Raw genomic sequence first — 8728 nt, 5'->3', positions numbered from 1 at the left:
CTGTACAGTATCCCTCCCCAAGACTCACATTAAAATAACATCCCTGTGCGCAGGCGGTGCATAAAGATGCCAAGTGTCTGGCTGCAGTGGGGAAATGATGGATGAATGCTTTGTGGAACAAGCCAAGCCCCGTCCCCCCCCAGCAGGAAGCATCTGGGAATCCTCACTTTGCTATTCTGTTAAGGTTTCCTTTGCCAATCTGGGGCTGGAAAAAAATCTCAGCCTTAAAAAGAAAGGGCAATTTACTTTTACATGTTGTCCTCAGTGCATCGGGGCCGAAGTCCACCAAATATGTGTGATTGATTCAGCTAGCAATGGAGCCCGGCGAGAAAGTCGTGCGCCTGCACTGAAATCCTGCTCTCTTTGCCACTGCCTGTCCACCGAGAAGGCCGTCGTGTGCTCTAGGTGCTCCTAAGGCTACTGGCTCTGCCTCCTAATGACCCTGGTTCCCAGCCTCCGTGTCAAGTTGTAATAGCATGTGTACAGCTCTTACCCCGTCCCCAAAGGGGAGCTGAAGAGAAAATATTAGTGAGACAGGAATGGCCGTCTGCTCTCTGATGTCTTTGGAATTTCCTCCCCTGATATTTGCACAATCTCTCTGTCTGTGGTCATAGAATCATAGAAGATCAGGGTTGGAAGGGACCTCAGGAGGTCATCTAGTCCCACCCCCTGCTCAAAGCAGGACCAACCCCAACTAAATCATCCCAGCCAGGGCTTTGTCAAGCCTGGCCTTAAAAACCTCTAAGGATGGAGATTCCACCACCTCCCTAGGTAACCCATTCCAGTGCTTCACCACCCTCCCAGTGAAATAGTGTTTCCTAATATCCAACCTAGACCTCCCCCACTGCAACTTGAGACCATTACTCCTTGTTCTGTTATCTGGTACCACTGAGAACAGTCTAGATCCATCCTCTTTGGAACCCCCTTTCAGGTAGTTGAAAGCAGCTATCAAATCCCCCCTCATTCTTCTCTTCTGAAGACTAAACAATCCCAGTTCCCTCAGCCTCTCCTCATAAGTCATGTGCTCCAGGCCCCTAATCATTTTTGTTGCCCTCCGCTGGGCTCTTTCCAATTTTTCCACATCCTCCTTGTAGTGTGGGGCCCAAAACTGGACACAGTACTCCAAGTGAGGCCTCACCAATGTTGAATAGAGGGGAATGATCACGTCCCTCGATCTGCTGGCAATGCCTCTACTTATACAGCCCAAAATGCCATTAGCCTTCTTGGCAACAAGGGCACATTGTTGACTCATATCCAGCTTCTCGTCCACTGTAACCCGTAGGTCCTTTTCTGCAGAACTGCTGCCTAGCCACTTGGTCCCTAGTCTGTAACAGTGCATGGGATTCTTCCGTCCTAAGTGCAGGACTCTGCACTTGTCCTTGTTGAACCTCATCTGATTTCTTTTGGCCCAATCCTCTAATTTGTCTAGGTCCCTTTGTATCCTATCCCTACCCTCCAGCATATCTACCACTCCTCCCAGTTTACTGTCATCTGCAAACTTGCTGAGAGTGCAATCCACGCCATCCTCCAGATCATTAATAAAGATATTAAACAAAACTGGCCCCAGGACCGACCCTTGGGGCACTCCGCTTGATACCGGCTGCCAACTAGACATGGAGCCATTGATCACTACCCGTTGAGCCTGATGATCTAGCCAGCTTTCTATCCACCTTATAGTCCATTCATCCAGCCCATACTTCTTTAACTTGCCGGCAAGAATACTGTGGGAGACAGTATCAAAAGCTTTGCTAAAGTCAAGGAATAACACATCCACTGCTTTCCCCTCATCCATACAGCCAGTTATCTCATCATAGAAGGCAATGAGGTTAGGCAGGCATGACTTGCCCTTGGTGAATCCATGCTGACTGTTCCTGATCACTTTCCTCTCCTCAAAGTGCTTCAGAATTGATTACTTGAGGACCTGCTCCATGATTTTTCCAGGAACTGAGGTGAGGCTGACTGGCCTGTAGTTCCCCGGATCCTCCTTCTTCCCTTTTTTAAAGTGGTGTTCTCTCTCTTGTGCGTGTACGTACACACACACACACACACACACACACACACACACACACACACACACACACACACACATACACACACACACACACACACACACCATCACTTGCAAAGCAATGCTCCTCCCATTGTGTGATTTCCTTTTGCTTCCATGTAGAATTTTGCATACAGGGAATGAGCCTCTCTAGGCCTGCCATACGACGGAAGGGAAGGAAAAGGACGGGAAGTTTGGCTTTCTGAGCAGCCAAACCCCCACAGTTACTTCCACCTTAGACTCACCAGCCCCAGCCTGTCCGCAGCACCAGACCCCTGCTGGCCCCTGCATTTCCCGCTAGCAATGCTCTATGAGCGAGTGTTGATAACAGGGGCCGTGCTCCCCACGCCCAGTCCTTCTCAAGCTTGGTTACAAGGAGGGAAGAAAGGGCTGTTGATGTCACTTGGGCTTCAAATCTTAGGGCCAGATCTTCAGACTGATGTAAAACCAGCCTAGCTCCGTGGTCATTCAACCAGCCTCGTTAGTATACAGAGAGCTCAAGGAGGAAGAATTGTATCCACAAATTCGGTCTGGCCAGATCTCAGTTAGGTTCAGTCTGCTGAATATCGGGGCTCATGGGGGCGGGTGGGGGGAGGCTAAGGAATGTCTGATCTGAAAATAGCAACTGTTCCTCCTCATGGGGGCGGGTGGGGGGAGGCTAAGGAATGTCTGATCTGAAAATAGCAACTGTTCCTCCTCATTTAAGCCATGTATTACTTCGCACCATGCTGGGCCTGAGTAAGCACAGAGGGAGGTGGGTGAGTCTGTTAGCTTGAGAGCAGATGGGTGGGGGAGATACAATGACGTCTTGCTGCTTGTAATACTGTTCTTTCATTTATAAAGCACCTTTAGATACAGGGCCACTGAAGTGCAGCCACCTCTGGGGTGGAGGGCAACAGCCAAGTGCACAATGCTGCGCAGCAGAGAGGAGGGAGAGAAAGTTTGGCAACCTCCTGCTCTTACAGGAAGACCCATGGGATGGAGAGCAGGCCTGCAGCAGCTGCTCCAGGAGCTCGTTGAATATTTGTGGTGAATATTCCTGGCAAGTTAGCGCCTATTGAAGTGTCACAGCAGGTCTCTGCTGCACTGCTCTGCATTGGTAAATCAGCATGTTCAGCTGCCATCTGCCCCTCCCTGAGCAGTTCTGTTGCTGCCTCTCTGTAGCTGTGTGTTATGCAACATGTGTCCATCGCTGCACAGCTGCACCTCAGTGCCTCGCCATCTCCCTCCCTGCGCTTGGCGCATTGCTTGCACTGAAGGCAGGAGACGCTGTGGAAGCCAGGCTCCCCAAGGAGGTCTGAGCGACAAAGAAGGGGCAGGAACATGGCCCACCGCCCTGGCAATGCAGAGGATGTGGCCAGGCCCTGCTAAGCTGCTGGGCCAGATCTCTGCTCTCAGGCACAAAACCCACTGTGGGGAAGCAGAGGATCAAGAGAGGAAACGCTGTGGCCTGGAGACTCCACTTGGCATGCACCATCCCGTGCGGCCGCCTGGTTGCACTGGGAGTCCAACCCCTAGCGCCTGTAAGCAACCCTGTCCGTTACTAAGCTGACGATGGGCTCCAGGAAGCAGCGTGGTGGCGTTTGGGGGTCGGATCAGTGCACCTTGGAATTGAATGTGTTCTCACTCCATGGCGTTCCTGGGATGTGATCTGCATAGCAGAGGCTTCAGGCGCTGCGTAGGGCACTGGCATCTGCGTAACGTTACAGCCGCTGAGAACTAGGGTGACCATATTTCCCAAAGGGAAAACAGGACACTGTGTGGGGCTGGCCCGCGCCCCCCACCCCTCACTACCCCGCACTTCTTCCCCCCACATGGGGCTGGCCTGAGCCGCTCGCCCAAGCCCTGCCTTCCCCCGTGTGAGCCTTGCCTCCCCGCTGCCTGGGGCTGGCATTGCTGCTCACCCCCCACACACTCCCCTGCACCCCACTTTTTTGACAAAATCAGCAAGAGCAAAGGGGACAGATGCCCACTTTTGCAAAAAAAAAGTTGGGATGGCTGGGAAAGGGCTTAAAAAAGGGACTGTCCCGGCCAAAATAGGACGTACGGTCACCCTCTCCCAGTGCCATTCTTTCAGCCTGTCGGAGCTGCACTGCGAGTCTGAACCCAGCTCCAGGACGGTCTGGGAGGAACTGCAAAGCCTGATGCTCTTGTGCGTTTGCTGCAGGCCAGGTGGGGAGCCAGGAGCACGATGTAGCCGGTTTCTTCCTCGGCTTGTAGCTGCTGTAACTGGGGAGCTGTGTGCAGAGCCCCAGGGGCTGCTGGGAGTAGGCTGGGGTGGGAGCTTGCTGATGCAGCTGGCTCTTGCTCCTGACGGGCTGGCCTCTCTGACTCATGTAGCGTTCAGCACAGTGCCTTATGTAACACACCCGCTCAGTGGCATGTCATCGCCTGCCATTGAAAGGAATGCCTTGCTGCATGGACTGCGGGGCTGCTGCACCCAAAACCTCACCGGTGCATTGGCAGTGACTCTCTCAGCAGTGGTGGGCAGGGAGATTAGCTAGCAACCTGAAGCTTGCACACGTCCTGTCTGGTCCAGGATTCTCCTCCCTCTTCCCCCAGACAACAGGAGACTCTCTTGTAATGCCCACAGTAAGGGATACATGGAGTGAGGTGTGATAGCACTGCCTTATGCTTCACTTTTCCTCCCTGGGCTTCCCCATGTCCATCATCTCCACTCATTGCAGGCGCTCTGGGGCAGGGGCTGGGCATGTCGTCTCTGTCGCTGACGTGCCCTGGCACGCTGACGTGCTATGCGATAACACGCTCCAGGGAACCCTGCTGTCCGCCTGCAATGGGGACGATGCAGCTAGACGGATCCAGCTGCCCACCAAGGCTTTGTGGTTCTAACCTTAGCCCTTGTCGCCCATCTATCTCCGAATGCTTTCCAGAGGAAGGGAAGTGACGTCCTCCTCCAATCACAGACGGGGAAACTGAGGCCCAGTGAAGGGACTTGCCCAAAGTCTCACAGCAGGTTAGTGTCTGAGCTGGGAACAGAACCCAGCTGTGCTGTGTCCCAGTCTAGTCCCCTGGGGTTAGGATGTACAACTGGGAGTACAACAGTCGGTTGCTTTTCCTTCCTGTGATCTTCCTCTTCTTGTGCCTCTTGACTTCTCGGTGCCTCACTGCTAGAGCTGACCGGGAAATGGGGACGTGCTTTCCTGGGGGAATTTTCATGGGAAAATTCCTCATTTTAAACCTTCCAGTGGGGAAACAACCTGGGAAAACTAGAAAAATTAAGGAAGTTTGTGAGCACCTGTTTTCTCCACTTGTGGGTGTTTCCCGCAATGTTTGCCAGTTGGAAAACACTGTGAAAAGTGGGGGGTTGGGTTTTTTCACACTTTTGACCTTTTTTTTCAGCTGGGGAGGGGAAGTCAGTGTTACCTTGTGTTACTTTCTTGCCCTTAAAGAATGTTACTCTCAAAAAAATGTAATACCAGAAACCGGGGGGCGGGTTTTTTATTCAGAAACTTTTTATTCAGAAACTTTTTTTAAAAATGGGAAAACTTCATCAGACGAGGGCTGTTGTTTTTTTGTGAAAAATTTTGTTTCCTCTGAAATCCCATTTGTTTCAATGAAAAACACGTATTGTTGAAAAAATGTCTCCTTTATTTCTTCCTCTGAAAAATGGGGAATGTCCCATCGGTGGGCAGCCCAGCTGTGGTGTGTACTTCAACCTAGGGCAGTGTAATAGTCTCCTAACCTACGATCAGAGAGTCCTGCTGGTGATCAAATGAGTGTCCTTTAGCACCATCCAGCTACTCTCATCACTACAGGTGCATTTCAAAGCATAGAGACCCATACTCTGCTCTTCTATACTGATGCGTTTCCATTGACTTCAATGGGATTTGCACTGGCATCACAGAGCAGAAATTGACCAACAATCTTTAATTTCCTCAGTGCAATCAGTGTCTGGGGTGGGGAGCTTGGATCTTCCCCTGCTCTTTTTCTGAACACCATGTTTCCATCTAGCTGCCGCCATTGCATCCTACTATGTGTAACGACATGTTATCAACCCTGGGCAATTCTGGGGACACTGAAACTAGGGTAGCCAGGGAGCAACGGGTGTATGTGCGTTGTGGAGTGTAACAGTGGGGAAATATTTGCTGTTTTCTATTAAAGCCAGATCCAAAGGGCAAACCCACCTCTGAGATGAAAACTGGGTTAAGGGGCGATGCAGGAGAGACAAGGTATACCAGGCCCTCCTCCTCAGCAGCCCCATTTACGCAGAGAAATGGGATGGATTCACTCAGATAGTTACAATTCTCTTAGGCAGAAATTCTTGGTACCTAATTCATTTTATTATCCCTCACGACATGTCTGTAAATACCTGAGGCGCACAAGGTGGAATGTTATTAACACTTCCAGTGCCAGGTGAAAACCTGTCAGTCTGAAAAGCCTCTTGTTCTGCAGAGATTATACCACTTTATTTAGCCAGATATTCTTTGGGGTAAAAAAAAAAAAATCTTAGCTCCTTCAGTTCTTTCGACACTCAAGGGAAGGCAGTTGGTGCAAAGCCAACTGCTCGCTTGGAGGACAAAGAGGTTGTTCCTCCCGATGAAATGGTGCAAAGCAAAAGTCATACCGCTCTCTCCTCTTCCCCAGCCCCTTCTTGTATCCCTCCTACATCCTGTGTTTTACATGTCGATTTTATGAGAGTCCTGCTGGAGGCTATCACAGGGAGAGCGTGTCTTGTGAGAATGATACTGATAGCAGAAAGCCTGAAGTACAGGGCCGAGTGTTAAAGAGAGACCGCATCTCAGCAATATAAAGCACAGTGAGAGATCCACATGGCTGGGAGCGCAATCAGTACCGAGCGCTTACTGCTAAAGAGATCAGCAATGCTATCTATTTGTAAATGTCCTTACCTGTGATGTGTTAACTCCTCTGGTCTGGATACATTGAAAGTGTCTTCACAAACTAAGGCTCTGATCTAAGATCTAAGCATGTGCTGAATTTTGCCCATGACGTGCAGTCCCATTGAAGCACGTCAGTCTTTGCTTGACTGAGGCCTAAACAACTATTTCTGCTGTTTGTTCACTTTTGTTGCTTACTGCTCTGCTTTGAAAGCTAAGATCAATTTCACCTTTGCTTCTGGTCAGTTTCGTACTGGGTCTAATCCTGCTGTCAGTTAACTACTGACTTCATGTTGGATTTTTAAAGGGCCTTACTCTGAGCACCCAACTTCCATTGACACGAGTGTCTATTTCCCTTAGGCTCCTCCGACAATCACAGCCTGCAGTGGGAGCAGGTTCGGGACCGTTGACGTCTTTGATAGCACAATGCTAGCGGTGGGGATTTGTCTTCATTTTAATTTTGCTGATGTTTTGAAATCGAAAACGATCTTCTGAAAAAATTAATTTATTAAAAGTTGCTGAAGCGATTTCTTTATTAGCTTTCCCTTCTTTGATTTTCTTTTTCACAACCCAACTGATCAAACTCAGCTACAGTCTAAATGTGACCTCATTGCTACCTCCAGCAGCCCCCACTTCTTTTGTTTCCTTCTGATAAGATAGAGGCAAAGGCCAGTGCCACTTTCCACTGGAACTTCCTGGGCGTGACGCGGGAGCATCAACCGTCAGCAGAGATTCTGTAGCGGGTCCATGCAGTTCTGCAGCAAGGTTGGTTTGCTGCTAGCAGATGTCCCCTTGCAACGTTTGCCGTTTTGTTTCCCTTGGAAATCTCCGTGCCTGGCTGGTTCTGTGAGGTGCTTCTTAGCCCGTTTTTTAGGTGCTCAAACAAATAAGAGCAATATCGCACTGCAAGGAAAATGATGGATGTCTACACCAAAGAGCTGGAAGAGCTGGAAGTTTGGTATTTGTACCATCACAAGCCTGTGTGACAATCACGCTGCTCAGCCCAGCAACGCTATTGTGAAACAAAAGGAACCCAAAGGAAAATGGGAACAGCCAGGCTGGATCAGATCCAGTTTCTATCTGAATCAGTGTCTTGTCTCTGACATGTGCCAGCACCAAAGCTAGATAATAAAACCAGGTGACTTGTTTGTTTGGGGCTTGGGCAACTGGTAGGGAGGAGCCCAGCAGTACCACTACATACTCTCCTGTCTACTTCCCCCTACTCTGGCCTAACCCCAGCGCCCCCTGGTTAGTGCTGATAACGGGCATTGCATCTGCTCCTGCCCGCGTCCAGCAATGCTGTTCTCACCGTTGGCTGGGAGGGTAGGGGGTGTTGCTTCAGAATGACATTGGCCACAGGGGGTCACTCTGCTCTCGCCCCCTTTCACAAGGGCTGTGCCTGCTGGTGTGGCAGGGAGCTGAGGTGCTGAGACTCTCAGGACTGAGCCTGGAGCCTGAGCTCTGATCAGCTGCTTTTAAACACTAACCTAGAAGATCCAACTGCACAGCGAAGACCAGAGACTCCAGTACAGAATGGGTCACTTTGTTTGAGAAGCCTAATGAATAGCCAGAGCTAGATAATCCCTCATCGCCAAGGGTGAAATTCACTCCGGTGCAGCGGGCATGGGTGGCACTTTAAACCCACAGCATAGGTCCCTGTGCTGGCCGGCTGCGGAGGGGTGAATTCTGCAGAGAGCAGCAGAAAATGATCCAGTGTTCTCAGATTTCAAAACAACTGTGACACTGAGAATCTCTGGTTACTTTCTAGCCCTTTGGAAGCACATGCAGCAACGGTGCCACTTCCTACGGGGTGGACAGCAAACCT

Source organism: Emys orbicularis, chromosome 10 (assembly GCF_028017835.1).
Source record: "Emys orbicularis isolate rEmyOrb1 chromosome 10, rEmyOrb1.hap1, whole genome shotgun sequence".
In the NCBI taxonomy this organism is placed as follows: Eukaryota; Metazoa; Chordata; order Testudines; family Emydidae; genus Emys; species Emys orbicularis.
Note: the sequence above shows the minus strand (reverse complement) of the source record.